Source organism: Netta rufina (assembly GCF_964035555.1).
Source record: "Netta rufina genome assembly, chromosome: 2".
NCBI lineage: Eukaryota > Metazoa > Chordata > Aves > Anseriformes > Anatidae > Netta > Netta rufina.
This window is the reverse complement of record NC_140124.1, coordinates 116,601,581-116,623,192: the sequence shown is the minus strand read 5'-3', so window position 1 is coordinate 116,623,192 and position 21,612 is coordinate 116,601,581. Positions and strand designations below refer to the sequence as shown.

Here is a 21,612-nt window from a genome sequence, read left to right as displayed (position 1 = left end):
TGTGAGCATGTCTAATTGTGGAGGGACAAAACCCCTGCTGAAAGACCCGATCACAAGTCCACGGATGCAAAGGCAATGCAGTAGCTTTGGGTATGCATGTCCCTTAATCATAAGCAATGGTTCTAAAATACATTGTCATGATTCCCTGCATCTTTCCTATCTGATGGAACATTAATATCCCACCTGCAGGTCTTCCACAATGTAATACAGTAGCATTCCCTCAAAGAATACAGGACATACAGGAAATATAATTGCCCACATAGACATTTAGCTACCTATTTCTGAAACCATCTGAATTTCAAAGCTTTGTTGTAAAGATGTTTCTAAAGACTTCATTTGAGGCAATGCAGCTTAAAATACATAAATAAATCATGCTGCCAGCATGGTAGGTCCTTGTCACTGCTTCTCCCCCTTCCCAGAGCTCTGTCACCAGTGGTCTGGCATTACTGTCCCCTCCTGCTCCTGGTCTCATTCAGGTTCACATATATGGCATATTCATTCACCCCTGACACCTCTCTCACTACAGCAGACACATTTGACAACTTAACTTGTCAGACTGCCAACAGCACCTAAAATAAAAACAGGTAACACCAGACCAAGGCCTTCTATAGCAAGCTTTGGCGAGGAGCTGAGCACAACACTGACAAACAAGCCCTACAACACAGAAGCACAGCAACATGACTGCATGCCGTGCCCGTTGAAAGCATGTGTAAGCTAATACTTGCATTCTGCACGCCTTAGCATTACATTGGCCTGGCAGATAGGGTCCCTGAGTGCCTTCTTCATTCTCTGTGATTGGCAGTAACAGCCAGGAAAGACTACAGCAAAGCCACAGGCTTGGGACACCCCTTGGAGCACTTTTCCAGCCCTCTGTGATTGTTTATCCATCAGAGGGGTACAGAGAAAAGAAGTCCTGTGGCAAATTCTCACAGGCATGGCATGCAGCTGGTAGGCAAAACATAGTATTTATTGGCACAAAGCCAACTTACTTGTATACAGGGAGCTGCCAATGTGCCTCCAGTGCATATTAACCATCCCATCAGAAGCCGACTGGGGTAGAGCGGGGTCCAACAACACAAACCACCGACACATAGTGAATCTAGATGTGACATACCACGAAGCACCAAGTATTTTAAGCCCTCATGCACTCCAGTGGGCGTCCTAGGTGTTTCCTGATGGGTATGTGTGAGTAGAGGCTCTGTGTATTTTTTTGTTTGTTTTCAACAAAAGGAGGTTTTGCCTTTTTAAAACTATAGCAGAGAGATTTTAGTACTCAAAAGAAATGTAACTGTGTTTGTGATTATTTTCTCTCCTGCTGCTAAATACGATCATTTGCTCCACTTCGTTTTTTATTAATTAAATTAATACTAATTGAGCAGCCTTTTAGTATATTTTTAGCCTGAGTGTATTACGTGCTAAATCCTGCACACTGTAGCCTCTCCTTTGCCTTACCCTTTATCCCCAATCCCAGAGGAAACGTTTAACTGCAGATCACTGTCCTGAAACTCTTCTGTGTTAGCAGATATTTATATGTTCATACCCTTGAATCGGTACAAAAATCAACAGATTTTTTTAAAAAATATTTTGAAGAAACTTTTACAAAACAAAAGCAAAACCAAACACCTACAGCTAATTTTGTGTGACTAACTGCCCCCTAGTGACAATGTCCAATTACGAATAACTTCACAGACACTTCCAAGCCTTGCATAGTTCCGATAATCAGTATCTCAAACATTGCTTTTTAAAGAAAACGAAGCAAAACAGTCAAGCATACACTATCTCATAAATAAATAAACAAACAAAATTGTTAGCTTAAAAGCAGACTTATTCATTCAAAACATAATTCCAAATGCTTCAATTAGTCTTTTCTTACACAGGTAGCATCAAAGCCAATGTAATTCCTGTAACTCAATGTATTCCTATTACTCAAAAAAGTGGTGAGTTAAATTACAATAGCCAATGAACTGATAAACTTCTAAGAGCTGTCTGTCACTGCGTGGTGATTCTGCATAAGTAGAAAGAAGAATTAACTCTGAGCTAGCCCTGCAATGTGTTCCTCTCAAAAAATATCACACCAAACGGTCAAGCCCACCTCAGACCAGTCATAGAATCACAGAATCATAGAATGCCTTGGGTTGGAAGGGACCTTAAAGATCACACGGGTCCTACCCCCTGCCTTGGGCAGGGATGCCACCCACTAGACAAGGTTGCTCAAAGTCCCAAGCAAAAAAGTTGTTCTGCATCTTTTTTATAAGCTCCCTTTCAGTATTGAAAAGCTGCAATGAGGTGTCTTTCTGGAGCCTTCTCTTCTCCAGGCTGAACATCCCAGGCTCTCTCAGCCTTTCTTCACAGGAGAGGTGCTCCAGTCCTCCGATCAGCTTTGCAGCCCTCCTCTGGACCTGCTCTAACAGCCCCATGTCCTTCTTGTGCTGGGGGCCCCAGAGCTGGACGCAGCACTCCAGGTGGGGCCTCACAAGGGAAGAGTTGAGGGGGACAATCACCTCCCTCACCCTGCTGGCCACCCGTCTGTTGATGCAGCCCAGGATGCAGTTGGCCTTCTGGGCTGCAAGCACACACTGCTGGCTCACGTCAAGCTTTCCATCTACCAAGCTTTCCATTCTCTGCAGGGCTGCTCTTGATGAGTTCTTCTCCCAGTCTGTGCTCATGCCTGAGATTGCCCCAACCCAGGTTTCACACATTGCACTTGGATTTGTTGAACCTCATGTGGTTCACATGGGCCCACTTCTCAAGCTTGTCCAGGTCCCTTTGGATGACATCTTTCCTTTTGTTGCATCAACTGCACCACTCAGCTTGGTGTCATCTGCAAACTTGCTAAGGGTGCGGTCAATCCCATTGTCTACATCATTGATAAGGATATTAAACAGCACTGGTCCCATGACAGACCCGTGAGGGAAAGTTTCCCTGTAACAGCCACTCACATGTGGAGTAAAGATGTCTGCAAGGTGTGCACACCATTGGCTTTATTTTGTACTGTTACCCATTAAGGTGAAAGCTGAAGGTTCACAAACTGTTCCTAATACAGAACTAAAACTGGGTGCACACACACATACACACACAGCATGCACACTCCATATGCACAGGTGACCAGATCTGGAGATGCTGCTTCAAAGCTATTCATTGCTGTTTTGTAAACAGGAATTGTCACATTTTATCAAATGTAGCCTTTGGTGGCTTTTTATTTTTATTTATTTATGTGGAGAATCTCACAGCAACAATTACACTTCACTTTGTAAAACAGCTCTGGGCAATTTTTGAACAGATCACCAACAAAACTACTTTACGTAATACTGTTTTCTGGTATGCTTTTTTATTTTTTATTTTTTAAGAGAATGTAACTTCTGTGAAAGCAGTTTTTTTCCCCCTTCACACTTAATGAGCATGAAATACATTTTTCTGTTTTTGTTGTTGTTGTTGTTGTTGTTTTGTTTTTTTCTAATGAAGTAATAACCTTACCACATTAATTTGGTTTGCCGCACTCACTGTCTTTGCATTCATAATCAATGATGTTAGCTACAAAAGCAGTTCTCCTGTGTGCTCACAAGTTACTGTAATATTGGGGTTTTAGTCAAAAAATACTCCTATTTTCCTCTGGAACATTAAATTGCAGTCTTAAAATACAGCCTTTTAGTAAGCATTTTTTACAGAATATAAAGAACAGCTCATAAAGCAAAAAAGACATGGCAAAAGAGACAGATTGTTCAAATGCAGACAACATAGAAATGTACTGAAGCAAGTTCAAAACTCCTGAGGAAATTTTGATTACTTAAAAACAACAGAAACCAGTTCTAAGATGATCCAAATTACAATTTAACCTTTTACATTTCCATCAAAAAAAAAAGAGAATGTTTTTATCGTTAGTACCTATTCTCAGGTTTTATTTCTTTTATTCTCAGAGTGCTTACATTGTTATTTGTTCATATTTGACACTGCCTAATATGGATAGTGTAGACATATAATACCATGGACTATAAATGCAGACTAGCTGCCTATTCAGAGAAAGGAATAAAACACTCTTTAGTATTTTTTCAATCATGCCAGAAAAATCCAGTGCCTTCTTAAAGCTAATAAAAGCAGACAAGAAACATGCTACTCTTACACTTTCATGAGACATAAAGCTCTCCAATTCAGCGGCTGTGGAAATTTCTTCTGAACATATTAAAATGATCTTAGGTCTCTACAGAAACCCTGCTCATAAAACAAAAAAGCTGGGATAGTTAAAATTAATACATGATAAATAAAACATGCTTTTCAGTATATATTAAGTGACAGGTCTCAGAAACTCCACTGCCATGCACACGCTCACAAAGCAGCAAGAACACACGCAATTCATTAAACCCACTCAAGTGTGCTAGTTCTTCCTGGCATTATTCATAATTGAAACATTTCAATTTTAGTTAACAGAAAAAAAAAAAACTAATTTAAAAGTAAAACAATAAAATTAGTTCTGTGTTTCTGGATTACAATCCCATAGTGCCTTCAACTACACATATTTAGCCTTGGGGGGTTTAATTAAAAAAAAAAAGTTTATTTTTTTGTTATTCTTTTTTAAAAGAAGAGGCAACATTGCCCATTCAAACAGAAATATTTGCAGACACAGATATCCTAAATATTTTTTCCAGTATGCCATACAGAAGGAAAAACAAAAGAAAAAAAAGACAAACAATAAAAATGTCTCAACTTGTATTTTAACCGTATGCCTTGAAAATGTACTTCCTGCTGTTAAACAGGCATAAAGAACAGACTCCCCCTCTAATGGGCTTCAGCATGGTCCTCAGAGGGAAATCTACTGCTTGAAGCAAGAAGCATAGCAAGAGCAGTGCACTTTACAGGGCAGACAGCTGGGGTGGAAGGAAGGGGTGACAGACACCCCCGACCCCATTCACACTGGGCAAATGCAAGTTATCTGAAAAACCTTCATCTGTTCTTACCCACTAAAGCTCCCTGCCAGGCACCTCCACAGTCATTACGTGGCTAGAACACCTCTCAGCCTTTGGACAGTCCATGTTGAAGGTGACAAAGCACCCTGAAGGAAATCGATTATATCATTATATCGTAAACAAAAGGGCTGAGATTCAGATCTTACATCTCAGGCTCTGTGTTCACAAGTCAGAGTGTCATTACAGGTCCCTGACCGAGGTCCCCCATTACTCCAATTTTCATTTGAATTGATTTTATTTGCAGAAATGAGCATGGACAAAATGCATTTCCCTGTTCCTGGCTTGTTTCAGTGACTCACTGGGGCTCTACTCCTGACACACATCCACCCCTTGAAATGAAATAATCAAACCAATACAAACAAGATCCCTTGGAAACACATGAGCACCCTGCAAGACCAAGTTCTATGGTATAGGGGCCAATTCACTGTATGGGGTATATGGCTGTCTAGAGAATGTGTGCGTTATATGCACAGCCATCCACACCTTTCCTATAGCCCTGCTTTAGGGGCTCCTCATTTTTGCCCTCCAATATATGTGAAAGAACTGGAGGAAAAGACCACAAGCCCCCCCCCCCACCTTTCTTTTTTTTTTTTTTTTTTTTTTTTTTTTTTTTTCCCCTATTCTTCCCTTGCAACCTGCTTTTGAATAGCTGCTGGAGACCAGATAACTCTACTCAGCAGATTTTCTGTCTGACCCCATATGGCCTTTTATTGTCGGACAAACAAGCAACCAAATTACATCCTGCTTATATAAAATCACATGCAAGTTATTCCAGCACAGCCCCAGACCCAAGACTAGAACATTATTCTGGGCTGTAGCAGATGAATTTCTGAAACATAGTGCTGCTCTGTTTCTGTTATGTTTATGCAAGTTATTTCAAATGAATAAATAAATAAGTTCCTGATGAAATCCATTTCCCTAAAAACCTAGTCTAACTATTATACCACCTCTCCTCTGTAAACTATTATTTTCATGGTTTGCATAGCGAGGCAAAACAACCATATAGACATTTCTATTTGCATGTCATAAAATTGAGTTTACCTTAAAGTGAGGTCACGGTAATAGTTAATCCACATCAGTCAAATGGGGCCAGGAAAAAACTGGTACTATGTTAAAATAAATAAATAAAAACAAACCTATTTAAAGTATTGGAAAACTAATTACTATTATTATCCCTTAACACAGCAATATCAGTAAATATTTACCAAGATTTCTACAGACCTTTTCAATTTTTCATTCAGAAGAACAAATTGTTCTGCAAAACAAACCAGCTAAAATAGTTATCATGCCATTGTTTAAATAGTTTCAGCTACAAGAAAAATATGCCGACAAGTTTACACATGCCTGAGGTCCATGAGTGCATAAAACCCAAAACAAGTGAAATTCATTCTATTCACTTATTAGTCACATGGTATAAGAAAAGAGACAGGAACTTTTATTCTTAAATGTTGTTCTATATCTCCATAAAATCATTCTCATCTATTCAACTAGCAAGCAGTTTACCGCTGGAAAGCCAAATATTGAAGTGCCATTACTACCATACACCAGCAAGGGGAGTAGTAACACTTTGAGAACTTCCCTCTGTAATAGTAAACTATCCATAAAGGAAATAATGTACAGAATATTGATGCTGCCCTGCATAGGCACTGGAAAGGACATTTGTTCTACGGAAAGAAAGAGAAGTTTAAAAAACCTCAGTCTTTAAAGGCTATTTGTTTTTGAAAAGAAAATGGAAGCACACATACACACACATACAGGCTGAGATCAGCCCAATTTACACACCACTCCTCCCCCTCCCCCCCAAAAAAAACAAACAAACAAACAAACAAAAAAAACCAACTTATTTCTTACGTATTTTCCCTTTTTAAACAGTGATGACTACGTATTTCCATGGGAAGGAGAGACACTAATTTCCTAAGAAAGCAAACACGTGGAACTGCTGGGACCAGTAGGCAGGAGGACTAAGAAGTTCTCAAGCCTGAATTGTAGCCATTGTTAAGGAAAGCAAAAGATGGAGTTTTAAAAACAGGCTTTCACTTCTGGATTTTGTAGTTAAGAGAAATGGCACTTTCATAAAGCAGTAAATTTCAGAAGTGCCAGCACACTGGTCTTTTAAACTCTCCTACCTGCCAACACAGACCTTCCCATGCTGTGGTACAAAAGAAGAGCCATGGCCTCCCCAGAGCTCCCACAGCAACAGGAGATGAGCGAACACTGATGTTTCCTCTTTGCCGTATCACTCTTCCTTTTCAATCCTATACCTTCTATATACATAGAAGGTATAGATACCTCTGAGCAACAGAATTGCCCAACACAGCTGTAGTCCAGCCACTGCAGAGCACAGGACTTCAGGTACCGAGGGGGGATATACTGCATCAGGTATTCAAAGCTGAAAAGAAAAGCTGCTGGTTGCATTGGTTCCCTGGTTCATCATTGCAGCCAAGGTTCCCATGTTCTTACCTTTCCTACAGCACTGTGAGATTATTAGAAAGAAACATGAACCCCTCTCCCCCACAAATCCTGTAAGTTTATAAAAACTGCTACCCAAGTAGGTAACCAAAGTATTTAATCAACTTGTAAACACCCAAGTGAGAAGGCATCTTAGGTACTAATCATGAAATTACTATGCATGACAAAACTCTGAACAGTTTTGCTGTAATTGTGCATAATTTAACTCAGAAAAGCAAGAGGAGTTATATTTAGATGCAGTAGAAAGTAGAAAGAGGTCAATTTGATGAGGGGGGGAAATTCTGTCATTCTTATTAGTCTGATAAAAAAAAATTATTCATCAAATGTTAAGAGTTTTAGGATGGTCCTTCTCCAATGTGATACCAGGGGCAATACATCAACAAGGGGGTATCCATTGCAAGATCTGATATTCCAGAGCCATGTTTTTAACAAAAATATTCAGCTTTGTTACCTTACAGTACATGTATAAACTATTGTGCGTTTTAGCCATTAGAGGCAGAGATCAGTATTTTATAAACCCGGATTACAGCTATTACAATAAAACAACAGAAAATTTTCCTTCCTTCTAGTGAGAAGAAATGGAAATATTAAATCATCCCCCCTCCAAAAAACAAACAAACAAACAAACAAAAAACACTAAACAAAACAAAAAATCAGATGGTCTCAGCAATTTTGTAACAGAGTTTATAAGTGAATGTTGATGGGGTCAAATCCAGGCCTGGTTTGAATGGTTTCTTGGTTTTGTCTAAGGGAAAAGATGCAGGACACAGGGTGGCACCCATCCTTGACAAACCACAACTGAGACACGAGAGGCTATATGACCTGCCTAGAGCTTCCCAGTAAGGGTTTTGATCTAGTCAAACGTGGAGCCTTTTGTGGCCGAGGGACTGTTCAGGTAAGCACAACTGTTTGAACTGCCAAGACCATATGAAGAGATGTGTGGGCCCATAGGTCTGCCCCTTCCCACCATCAGGTCAGCCTGTGTCCTCCTGAACTCTATTAATAGAGCAGCAACCACAAAAGAGTCATGGGACTCCTTGTGGCATGGGACCAAGACTCTGACCAACGTTCTCTGATGCTAGTCTGAGCACATCATTTCTTGAGGCATAACTTTGGGGCCATGAGTAGAAATAGTATCAGAAATTTGATGTCTTAATATCAGGACTCAATGCCTTTTCCAAGTAATTGTCCTCAAAAATGGTGCAAAGATCATAGAAGCTACTGTAAAAAACTGTCTTGATGCTAATGCAAATGGTCTCAGTTTCTTTCAGACTGACTCTATCTAGCACTTGACCTTTAATGCAAAATTTTCCAGTAAAATATTCTTATTACACCACAACCAAAACTCCTTGAACTATAGTTAAAAAGTAAATTGCATTAGCAGAAAAATATCTCCATCTTAAGAGGTAGACTCCATGAATGCACATGGATTACAAAAATATGAGGATGGCCTTCAAGACCAGTTTTCAAACTTGCCTAGATTCTAGATGGGTTGGCAACACTTCTGGGAAAAGTCAAATGAGTGTATTTGTCCACCAAAGGTATGCACCTTCTCAGCTTTTGGAGACTAAAAATGTAATTAATTGATTTTGATGTCTGGAACAATAACCCATATGGGTTTATCTGGGAAAGGTAATATGACAGGACCGTTTCAACAAAACACGCTTTGCTTCTTGCCTGAAAGAATGGCAGATTTAGACTTGTGCTAAGTGATTTCACCTGCATATCAGGAGCCCTACCACAGACAATCCAGTTCCTTTTGCAAATACCATCATGGACCCCTATGGCCATGGGCCTTGCTGAGTCATACAGCATAGAAAAGCACAGACAACCCCAAATACCTGGCTGGGAAATGCAGGACATGACTCCAGGTCCAAATCACAGAATCACAGAATTTCTAGGTTAGAAGAGACCTCAAGATCATCAAGTACAACCTCTGACCTAACACTAACAGTCCCCACTAAACCATATCCCTAAGCTCTCTGCCAATCCTTTCTGCCCATTTCCCTCTTCCAAAAATTTAGTGTTTGTATGATAAACAAACTCATGGTGACCCACTTTTCTCTTCTTCTTCCTTATATAACTAAGCCCAAAAGCATAATTAAATTTGTAAAAACAGAATAAATACCCCAAACCATTAAAAAAACAAAACAAACAAACAAACAAAAAAAAAAAAACACAAAAAAAAAAAAACAAGATGGTGGACAGAACATAAGAAATAGAAAGACACCTCACTTTCTGAGCCTCTTTGCCCTTGCGTTTGCATATACAAGACATAGATTCCACCTTCTTGTTTGAGGAAGCAGAAAATTTTGTCTCAAAATCTTCGCTCACCTGCTAGACAAAAATCCAGATTAGACCTCTTCATGTATTTCAAATACATATTATCAAGAGTCTTCCTACTTTTCAGTTGCCTTGAGAGCTGAGTAGAAAACACTTTTCATATTGGGGGAAAATATTTTGGGTTTTTCAAACTGTTCTCCTCCAAATCAGGAAGAGATTAAGATTACAGTGATTTATAACTAAAGAGCACTTTTTCAAATAATTTCAAAACATTTTAGCCTTTTTCTTAGGCTGTGGACTCTGACAAATTCAAAATAACTAAAAAAGGATTCTTTTATTCAGAAGATGTCAAAATAGTAATGTCAACACAGTTCTCCAAAGAAATGAATTTAAATAGAAAATTCATTTGAAACCTTGTTTCCCACACACAGTTTTACAGTTACACTGGATCAGCATTTCTTTCCAAAGGAGAATATTCTGTCAGAAAGATCCCGGACTTGCTCTAGGGCTCTGCATTTACTTGTATTTTAGCAACAGGAGAATTGAAGCCTGAGAAGATGTTTTTTCCTACCATAAGAACTGTAACCCTCTTCCTTGGGGTCCAGCTGCCTATGATCCCAGGCCCAGCGCTGAAACCACACATCTGTGTTACCTTGGCTCAAACTTCTGAGAAAACCACTGAGTTGTGAGAAGGGGATGTGAAAAAGCACGCAGGCTAAAGCCGTTCCAGATAAGAATGGCTAAACTGCAGACAGAGGTAAGGCTGTTGAGCTGAGGATGGATGCCCCTACAGGATTCAAGGAAAACAAAACAAAAACCACTGACATGAAAAAGATAAAGCGCTTACAGGTTAGAAAAAAATACTGTATCTTACCTCTTCCTTTCTTTTCTTCAGTTTCTTTAACTAATAGGCATTTAAAAAGACAATGCACAAAATAGAAAAGTGAACTGATTGCAATGGAAGCTTAATTATAATCTAAAGTATTTGCTCATCTGTATGATCTTAACTGCTTGCCCATTGCTAAAGCAAATATTCACTATATATGAATGTACAAAACAGTATTTAGTATTACCCTCAAATAATCTTTCAGTATCATACTTACTTAGTTGATGTGTTTTTTGTTGTTGTTCTTGTGTTTTGTTTTGTTTTTTAGCTTTATGCTTTTATGTATCAAGGGTCTAATCTGATCTGATTATTCCCATTTTACTGCATGATCTATTCTATATCCTCATTTCATTGCTTGGAATGAATTATGCTAAGTCTGTACATCTAGTGGCTTCCTGACATACACATTTTAAATATTATTTTTAAGCCCTTACAATACAGCGTGGCTAGGGGCACTATGTGACAGATGCAATGGAATCACTGAACATTTGAAGATTACTGCATTAATTTCATAAGAAGTGTTAGATGCAGCTGCATGGGCTTGCTAGTGACTGTGTTGCTGCCTAAATGGTTGGAGGAGATCAGTTACCGCAGAAACAAGTGATCAGTGGAGGCTGGGGATACTGACACCAGCAAAGGCAGATTTTCTGTCATAGCCAACAGAGATGTCTACAATGAGGACATGCATTATTTAATGTGTTAATTAATTTTCCTGTGAAAGGCAGGTGACTGGCTCTTGTATGTGTATCTTATTTACATGATTTCTGTTGAAAGTTTCTTTTATGAATAAAATCTCTTGCTTTAGGGAAGTCAACTGGCTGCCAGGTAAACCAATCATTTCCAAAGCCAATTTAGTATTGGGGAAAATGGGGCAAGACAGACAAATGACTTGGTTATCACCACACAATCCAAGTCACGGAGACACCTAGAGTTAGCTGGGAGAGCGCAGTTTGTAGGGTGGAGTTGGCAATGCTGTCTCTGTATGAGGAAGGAGCTACTAGAAGGGTGTCCAGGGAAAAAAGCACCTTCCAGATGACCAAAGGATGATCAGGGCAAAGATGTACATGGGCCATGATACTTTTCAGGACTGTGGCCCTTAGCTAGGCTCAGCTCTGCACTAACGTAAAACGTTATTGCATATGCTCAGATTTCAACGAAGAGGACTGTTCTCTGGGATGTTTTGACCTTAATAGCCATGACCAAAATAAACCCAGCCAGTTCTTTTTACTTAACACTGAAATGGAAGATTTTTTCCAAAACACCTTCAAGACAGGCAGTCAACACTGACCATCAGTGGTTGTATGCTAGAACTCCAGCTGATCTTGAATAGCATTTCATTCAGAAGCCTCTCCAGCCTTAGAGAGGTGAAGAACTAGTCTATGCATTAATATATACTTCAGTCCCTTCAAAAACCAGAAAGGCAGAGCTTTGTTTGCTGAATGGCATCATAAGCAACACAACGCAGTACCAAATTCAGAAGACACGGTAGTCATTTCCTACCGAATTCAGACAGATGCAAGGGTTGGATACAGAACAGGACCATATCAGTTATACTACTGCTGGTGTAACAGTAGATGATAACCGGCTTAATATCTGTGAAAAATAAAACTAAATGTTCATGCTAATTTACTGCATTAAACATCACTTTGTTTGCATCACAAAGTTATCAAACGACAGCTTCTAATGATGCCAATGTAAATTATCACAAACAAATCGTGTTTCACAACTGAAATTGTAGATGTGTATAGTACTACCACATATACTCCGAATACAAAATAGCTGTCACAGTCTGCCAGTCTTTCAAACTAATTATTTATTTTCCTTGTGGCATTACAGTGATGCATAATCTATATGCAATTCCCATCTTTTACTATTCTAATTGTATTTTCTTCCTTCCCGCCCCCCCCCCCCCCCCCCCATAAATTCAAGCTACACACAAAACTAAAGCTGTATTTTCACATCTGATTAATTTCATAATCATTTGTTTTAAATGATTAACCAGCTCAACCTAGAAGATATGCAAGAAAACAGTTTGTTTTTCTTTTGGCTTAGATTTAGATTTAAGAAGACAAGCAGCAGCAGTGTGAGACATATATAATAGGGCTTAATTACATCTCGTACAGTCCTAATTACAAGAAGTGGCAGAAAGAACCTGCAACATTTCCTCACTGAAGAAAAATTATTAACCATGTTTGCCAAACTTTCAGTATCGAAATGCTATTAATTGCTTACTGCCTGTATACAGTATTTTCTATTTAGGCTGATATGTATATTACAACTGCCACAAGAAATGAATAGCAAAATCAGTTTGATGAATTTTGTAATAATATATCTAGAATTTTCTCAAGATGGTTAGGGAATTTAGATTTCTGCCACAATGGCTCACGATTTTTTTTTTTTTTGTCTTTAATTCAAGGTAAAATATTGCTATTGCCATTTCCTTTTATGTCTTTTTTTTTTATTTCCCAATGCATAGACAAGATATTCTATATGCCCACTTAACTAAAGCAGTCATTTAATCAAGCAGTCACTGGTTGATAAATAAATCATTTCATTTACAGAGGAAACTTTAAATAAGCTCGTTTCTAGGCACTGAAATTTGAGAAGTCAAAATTTTTTTCACAATATCCTCTATGAAAATGTTAAGAAAAATTTTATTGCTAACTTCACTTTTCCATTATTTCCTCGCAAATCAATTACAGTTGTACACATTTATTTATGTGCAAGTGATAATCTTCTGTTACAATCCAAGAGGGGCAGATTTATGTAGGGAAAAAAAAAAATCAGCACTATGTTAATTATTGTATCATTGACAGATTTACACAGTATTATTTTTTTTCTAAATCACTTGTAACACACTAGTATGCATTCACCTCATGTTATGCACTCGCTACGTGATTTGTAAGTGAATTATTAGCATTTACCTAATAATATTTTGAAGATACAAACAAGTTCCAGAAAAATTGAAATAATTATTTCAATACTCAGTGACAACGTGTCAATGAAAAAAAAAGTTCTTCCAGGAGTGCTGATTTTAACAAGAAAAACACATTTTGCTGAAAATATCCTGAAAAAAAAATAAATATCTGAACAGGCCTAATTCATCCCTGCTTGCTTTGATAGCATTTAGAATAGGATCATCATAAACATTCCGCTTCATTAGTGTTAACATCTCTGAGCAACAGCGCTCCGGTACTAGTTATTCAGCCTAAACTGTTTCCTGGTCATTCCTAATAACACTGCTGAGCACTTTTGCTGTGTTGCAGACAATGTGTATAAAATGTTAAGTGCATGCTAACATTTCCCCCTTTAATTGCAAGTCCTCAGGGAAGTAGGTGTGGACACAAGAAGACCACCAAACATCTGGCAGTGCTGTACTTACTGGCAGGCATACCTACTGGCATCAGAGCTGATAGGGAGGATAGGGCTGTATGGGCTGTGTAGCACTTGCTATATAGGATACTGTTAGCCATGTGTCTAGGGGCTAGATCTGTAGGCGAAGACTGCAGGGACAGAAGTAATGCAGACTACTTTCCATCACTCGGCACATTGTGTTGTTTTTTTCCATTGCAACAAGGGATGTCTCCAGCAGCAAGGCGTTAAGTAACTTTCTTTAGGAAGGTGTTCAATAACATGCTACACATCTCTGACAAAAAACTGAACTCCCTTCAATTTAAGTATTCCTGGCACCCAGCTGAACGCTGCTGCTGCTACTCCTCTGTCATTCAGTTGTTTAATCCACTATTCACTACAGCTTTCTGTGGCGATAAGCATTAGTAGCAAGTTCATTCTCTCTTCTTAAAATAAATTGGGGGAAAAAAAAAAAAAAGAAGTGTTATTTAGCCTTATTACTTCTGAGGTCTGAGTACTTCCAATATATCCTTGAATTTGTGCTCTGCCTAGGACTAATCCCAGTAGGTGCCAACATTTTACTTCTCTGCCTTGCTGGCATTTTTGACAAGGGTGAGGGGGTATATACAGCATGCTGATGAGATGCTGTAATAAAGATGTTAAAGATTAAAACTTGGGCTTAAATCCTGACTCCTGCAGAGTCTCATTAGTACAATTCATCCCGACTCAATTCATCATCGCTCATTATTTGCGGTCCTCCAACTATTCTCAAGTCCATATGCCCATGTTTCTATCCAAGCTAACATGTATTAGTTATTCATATATATTTTGCTGAGATAGTATCAAAAGGTTTACTAAAATGCACATATAATATCACTTGCCTTTCATCTGCTTATTTCATAATCTTATCAAAAAAGTAAAAAAGCAATCTGGCTAGATCTATCCTTTCTAAGCCTGTTTGCCTTATTGCTTATGGTTCCGTTATTAAGTCTGAGGAAAATAATCTTCTACTCCACCTCTCTGTGCATCTACCATTTGGTGTCTTTTTATGGTTCCAATTTCACTAACTCTTGCAGTTTGTCACAGAACACTCTCAAAAAATGGACCCTGCTATGGGAAAAGAAATGTCTGCACCATGGGGATAAGGTTCATGGAAAGAAGCCCAGAAATGGAAGACAGGGTGTAGCAAATTTTCTTCTTAAATCTGCCTCTTCTGACCTTACTATATTGCATGTGCTAAAACTCAATTCTGCAGCAAGGAGCACAAATCAACCAACCAGAGCACTTCAGCACTCCCTTTAACTTTAATCACATGAAAAGTCCCTCTTGACTTCAGGGTCTGCTGAAGTGTCACAAGCTAAGCACAAGTTTCATAGAAGGAAAAAATCAACTACAACAATTCACAAACCTCATTTGTTAGCTCTGAGGTCCTACCTCCTGCAGATGGAGGAGGCAAGAACACTGCTGACACTGAGCTCTGAGGTCCATGCCTGACTCTGCACAAGCCAGTTCTTCTCATGCCTTTTTCTGTTATGCCTCTTGACCAGAACCCATTCATATCCCTTATTCTCTTTATCATTTGTTGTTGAGTTCTTTAGATTTGGTTTTGCCATTCCCTGGGAGGATGACCTCTTGTGTGACCTCCCTTTTATACTCTTCCCTGACTACTAAGCTTATAAGCACATAACCCCTGCCCTGCACCTGCAAACATCAGAAATGATTTGAGAAGTTATATATTGCAGACCAAGTAGAGGTTCCTCAGTCACCAAAAAAGATCAAAAGCAGAAAAAATGGGGGTCTCTGTTTGTTTTAAATAGACATGTGAGCTTTGTCCACTCAATCTTTACTCTCTCAAATAAGACTGATAGCTGAGAACTGTATTTTTATGTCATTTTGAAAGTCCTACTAGACTATGAGACTTACTGAGTACAGCTAGCACATTTTTTCCTTAAGCATATTCTCCTTGAGTCAAAATAACTTTCCCCAGCAAAAAAACAACCACTCAAAACAAACAAACACACACACACAAACCAAACAAAACAAAACTCACATTGTTAAAAACCCCATATCACCCAACCCAATAGCCCAGGACAACACCAACCCCCCATTATCATACTTTGGTAACATGCTACTGCTTCTCAAACAGCCAAGGAACAATAAAGATAATTATTTTTTATCTGCCAATTCAGCTACATGTGAAACTACTTAAAAAGCTTCAGTTGGCAGCAGAAGGATGATGTTGTCATATGCCAGTTACATTGTCTGAACAAGAGATGGATTGTCAGCACCAAGAACAAATGATTGTAAGTGTTCAGCAAAAGAAATGTATGACCACTGCTGAGGAGAGAACAGAAGAAAGACTGAAGAAATGAAGTCAGAAGAGATCTGACTCTCAATATTAAGACATAAAAAAATCATAATAAAAACGATTCTAATAAAGACAGGCTGATCTAGAGAAAAATACACACAAACAAAAGGCAGCATGGTGCAGCTGAAATCAAGGAATACTAAGCAAATGCTGATGTGAAAAAAGAGAAACAATGGTGTTCTGCCTGAGCTGCACACAGAAGCAATCCGAATCGCTCTATTTACCTCCTCTTTCTCTCCTTTTTTTCCCCCCTTTCTTTTATTAAATAAGCCACTTTTACTTAGACCAAGGAAAAAGAAATAAATATTTAACATTTCAGACACCTAGGAAACTGAAAATTCTGCAAGGCCATACAGTAACACTATGTATATGCTGAAAGGGGTTCAATGAATAAAATGGATTTGCTCAGACTTGTGTGAATGTCACTGATCTCCACAACAACGAAAATATTAAGATTAATGATTGCATTGTAAGTGTTACACTACCAAACAGGGGATCCTTGGAGAGATATTAGGGAGGTAAGCTGCTCTAATTCTGTCTCCTGATACTTGAGACACAAGGAACGTGGGAGTCATGCTACCCAGTAACAAGCGATTTAGAAAGTGGATCTCCTAGCTGATGCAATAGATTTTCAACAACATAAGATCCTGAGGGTGTTCTGTACCACAACGGTCAAACTTACAACTGGAACACAGGGACACCTGTTTTACTGATGGAAGCATGAAGCACTTCAGTGCAAGTCAGAGATGGATACTAAAGCATTTTGGCAGCTGAAGTAGAGAGCAGAGGGGGCAAAAGACACACACTTTGGAAATTAAAAAAAAAAAATACTCATTTCCTCTACATTTTTCAGAGAACCTGATTTCCACAATCCTTGGAATTCTGAAAGAAACAAGAACCACAACTCTGCTTCACATTAAAACCAGAAGAAGATTCAGCATTACACACTTACCTTTTTGCCTCAAATTCAGGGAAGATTTACAGTACTTTCAGAAAGAGGTTCGTATACAGGGTTTCAGCTGAGTTACAAAAGATGGACTGAGACAGGTCACAAATGACATTTGAAAATTTAGACAGGTAACATGCAAAAAAAAAAACAAACATGCACTTACTCTTTCATTACTATTTACTCTGGGGACACAGAACCTTATTACTATTTCATTGAGAACTATTGCATCCACCTCTTCAAATACTATGAGCCACAGAAAAGTACTGCATGGGAAGATTTTCATATCTGGCTTTATTTGATGTGAAGCTTTATTCCCTTCCCTCTTCCCCCCAACACTGGTCATTTCTCACTTCAAAATTGTTTTTCCTGCATAACCATATTATATTCCAGAACTGAACTATACAACAAAATCTCATGCATTTGTAAAATTGTAGCACGCAGCTGTTTTGTTATTACTAATACTCCATTTTAAAATTGACTGGTTGGAAAATGAAGTTTGTCTGAAAACAATCACTTCTGATCTCATCTAAGTTTACATACCCCATATAAATGTCTCTCTTCCGTGACCTTAAAAAGTGACTCTACACATACAGTCCAAAAAGGGAACTGTAGTTTCTCTCTTTTCTTGTTTTGTGGTTTTCAACCAAAATCCTACAAGTGTAATTAAGGACAGAAGACCCAAGCAAAGACAGCTAACTCAATCTAGAAGGTAAATATAGCTGGGAAACAGCTACATGAATAGCTTTCAACAAGCAGAAGCTGTAATTCTCTGAGAATAAATAATCAGCTGAGATACAAGTCAAACTAGTTCTGTGGACAGCCTTTGTTGAATGCTATTTCAGAGAAGTAACAGAAGCCATTTGCATAACCACAGTTAGGCTAGGTTACAAGCAGATTTCCAAAGAGATTTCATACAACAGAACTAGAGAAATTAGGTCATCATCTTATCTCAGGTTAATTAGTGCCACAGCTTACAGTAATTTCAAAAAGAGGAGTCTCAGACTTGAAGATTAAGGATGATATTTTTTTCTTGATCAGGAATTCTTTCCACTAATACTAGAGAGACATGCTAGAGAACCCCTCAGAATGACAGGTTCGGGTGTTGTTTAAATGAAGAAAGCAAAACACAGGATTTGACTTTATGTCTGCATGATCAGCGTGCTGCCAGCCCACAGTGCGCTACACTGACTATCAGGCAAGAAAATGAATGCCTACTATGTGATAGGTAGCTGTAGATAACTGACGAAAGGATCAATGGTTTTCAGTTTCATATTCAAGTAAACACAAGGAGTGATACAATGCAGCATTTAATAGCCTTTTGTCCCGTAATTTAGTCCTGTCATGTAAATTGACAGTTATCAGCTGCAAGCCTGATGGTGACAAGCCCAAGGTGATTAGACCTACTCTTCCACAACAGTCCCATCACGCCCTGTCTGTGATGGATGCAGAGCCGCCAAGTGACATGTTCACAAGAGGGGGGAGGAGGAAATGCAGCAAGTGGTACAGGACAGGCTACAGATGTTGGCATCGGCTGAGGCCCAGAATGAATCAGGTGAAGACTGAAAGGTGAAAGAAGGAACACTGGTTAATTGAGGACAGAGTACTATGTAAGACCATAGCTGGTTCTGGGGGGGAAATCCTTACAGTAGTAAAGTTTTCCAGTGGAGGACACTATTGGCTCTAACAGATAACAAATACTGGGTCCTGGCATGTTGTAGGAGGGCATTTCAGCTCACAATGGTTAGGGCAACCCTCTGAGGTACGAGGCAGAGATCCCCTGCTACATCTCTCAAACACCACAACACACCTACACCGACATCTTTGAGAGTCAGAAATTCATAAATAGACCTGCTTCCTAATTCAAAAGGATGATCATGCTTTTACAGTAGGCTACCAAATACGAACAAAAAAGGAAATTCCCAATTAAATGCAGGAAAGCTTCTCCTCCTGTTTCAGTAAAAAAAAAAAAAATAATAATAATAAAAAAAATCCTGCCAGACAGTAAAGAATTTAGCTTTGTAAAGAAAAAAATAAGTGAAGACTGAAATGATTACAGATGGATGTTAGCCCATGAAAAATACATCAAGACAGTTGCAAGGAGTACTATCAGTAGTTAACTTTCCATAATATTTCCCCTAAAACTACTGTAACAGATGGAAAGGTTCACCGTGTCATTGAACAGCAAATACAAATACATACCATCCTATGAACTGGAAAGAACAGCTCTCCTGATTTCACACAGAAGATAGTGCACGATCGGTATAATTAAGTAATTTGAAAATAGAAAAAGCAGGTTATGCAGGTTTTGTAGTGCAGGACAAAAATTTGTGCTTCCGCATTGTAATACATTATTTCTTCTCTAAAGGCAAATGTTTATGATTTTATGCCAGTCCATGGGATTGTCTCAAGATAACTAGATCTTCTATATTCAGCATATAAATAAATGTATTACTCCATTTTACTCCTATACAAATAGCAATTTCCCACTATTACAAAATGAGCTTTAAATGAATTCATATTCACCATACTCCCACAGTGTCCCTTCTTTATACAGAATGAATATAAAATGGGAATGAATTGCATGTGGCCAATTCGGATGCTGACACATTCTGAGCACATGAAAACTATTTCTAATTTTACATTATGTGTGTGTGTGTACACACACATACAAGAGAAGGAATTGGTCTTTTTTGTTAAAAAAATATGGAAAGCTAAATAATGCACTGCCATTTAACACAATGGCCATAGCAACTCTTCCTCCTTTCCTCTGCTATAAATTTTTCATTATAAACTTAATGCTACATCCAAAGTTTTGTGTCTGTACATATACGTAAACATACATTTTAAAGTACAGCACCAAGCACTAATAACCATTCCAGGTCTACAAGCACTGGCATGATACTATAAAGCCATTAACTGTATATTAAATTATACTACATTTCATTTATACTACATTTCATTTTAGCTGTGATGACCTAGTAATTACTACTGATTGTTTCTGATCGCACATATGAAAAACATGGCTGGTAAATTAGTGATGATAACCAGTAATGAGAAGCAAGGGCATTCAGACTTTCTCTTAGTGTGCCTTTTAAGTGTTAGAAAGAAAAAAATAAAAAGCTGTTTTGCTCTGTATTTTGCTCCTTAAGGCAGATCCAACCCATTAAATATATCTATTATTTTCTCTCCTTGTATTTTTAACAAAGATCACACAATATTATCACATTTTACCTTTTCTTTCTCACGGCACTACCAGGGTCTGGCCAACCAATTCTGAATTTGCTTTCACTTTCAGACATTTATCTGCATATAGTTAGGTGAAAGGTATTATTAATCATATCCTGTTGCTAGGCTACCTGGAGATGTTCATTTAAGCTTAATGTTTCTCTTTGTTAAAAAGTGCCATGAGGAACACAGAGACTTAAGACAAGAAAACTAGCTTGCAATAGCTGCATTAAAAAAACAAAACAAAACAAAACAAAACATAACAAAACCACAAGACTCCTGTAACGGAATATGGATAAGCTAGAAAAAAATAAGCAAAACCAGCACAGTCTATGGTTTGCACAGTACAGCTTCATTTGGAACATGAATCTTTTGGATAATAGAATTGTGCAATAGGAATTAAAATCAAGGTTAAATGTTCAGCCTCATAGCTACTGAAATAGTTATTAAGACACCAATTGTCTTCATTAGGAATAGTTCAACTATGGAAGCATTAGCTAATATTCAGATAAACGAACAAAAATGTATTTATTATATAAAATTTGAAAAAAAATATTCTATATGCCTAAGTGAATCAGCATACTGTTTATGCTTATTGGTATAAGCTTATGTGAAGATTTACACTTCCACATAAAAATTCATACTCCTATGCCTTTTCTAGATCATACCACAAGATACTAATTTCACAAACACTTCATCAAACAAACCAACTAACTCACACCCACCTGCCCACTTCACATTCACCCATTGAGGGTTATCATGTAAATGAAGCCACTCATTTCCATGGTCATCCTACTCTGTCACATCTATGGAGATTTATCAATGGCTTGAAGGGGGTTTAAGTTACATATTACAAAGTCCTATGTAACAAAAGAGGTGAAGGAGCCCCATTAGTGGAATGTAACTTAAACGGCTCTTTTTACCTAATGAGTATTACCAGTTCAGCTGAACTGGAAAACACGAAACAGCCCTAGCACAAACAAGGCTATACATCATTATTTTGGTCCAAGACAGCAGGATGAAATTCTCCAATTTTCTTACGGTATTAACAGGACCTGCTGCCTCATCTAAAAAAAATGCAATAAGTCTCAACTATGCAGCAGCTTAAGTAGTGTTAGCTAAC

The 21,612-nt window shown here is 38.2% G+C and overlaps 1 protein-coding gene across 3 annotated transcripts in view; it reads right to left on the bottom strand.

Annotated features, from left to right (window-relative positions):
* Positions 1-21,612, bottom strand: part of CHST9 (carbohydrate sulfotransferase 9) — a 95,673-nt gene that overhangs the window by 32,924 nt on the left and 41,137 nt on the right. Inside the window, exon 1 of one of the 3 annotated variants that reach the window (XM_084307032.1) lies at positions 4,118-4,165. The exons of the other annotated variants lie outside the window; for them this stretch is intronic. The gene's annotated coding sequence lies outside the window, so the exon portion shown is untranslated. Of the gene's footprint in view, positions 1-4,117; positions 4,166-21,612 lie in introns of those variants that run through there. 3 annotated transcript variants of the gene reach the window in all.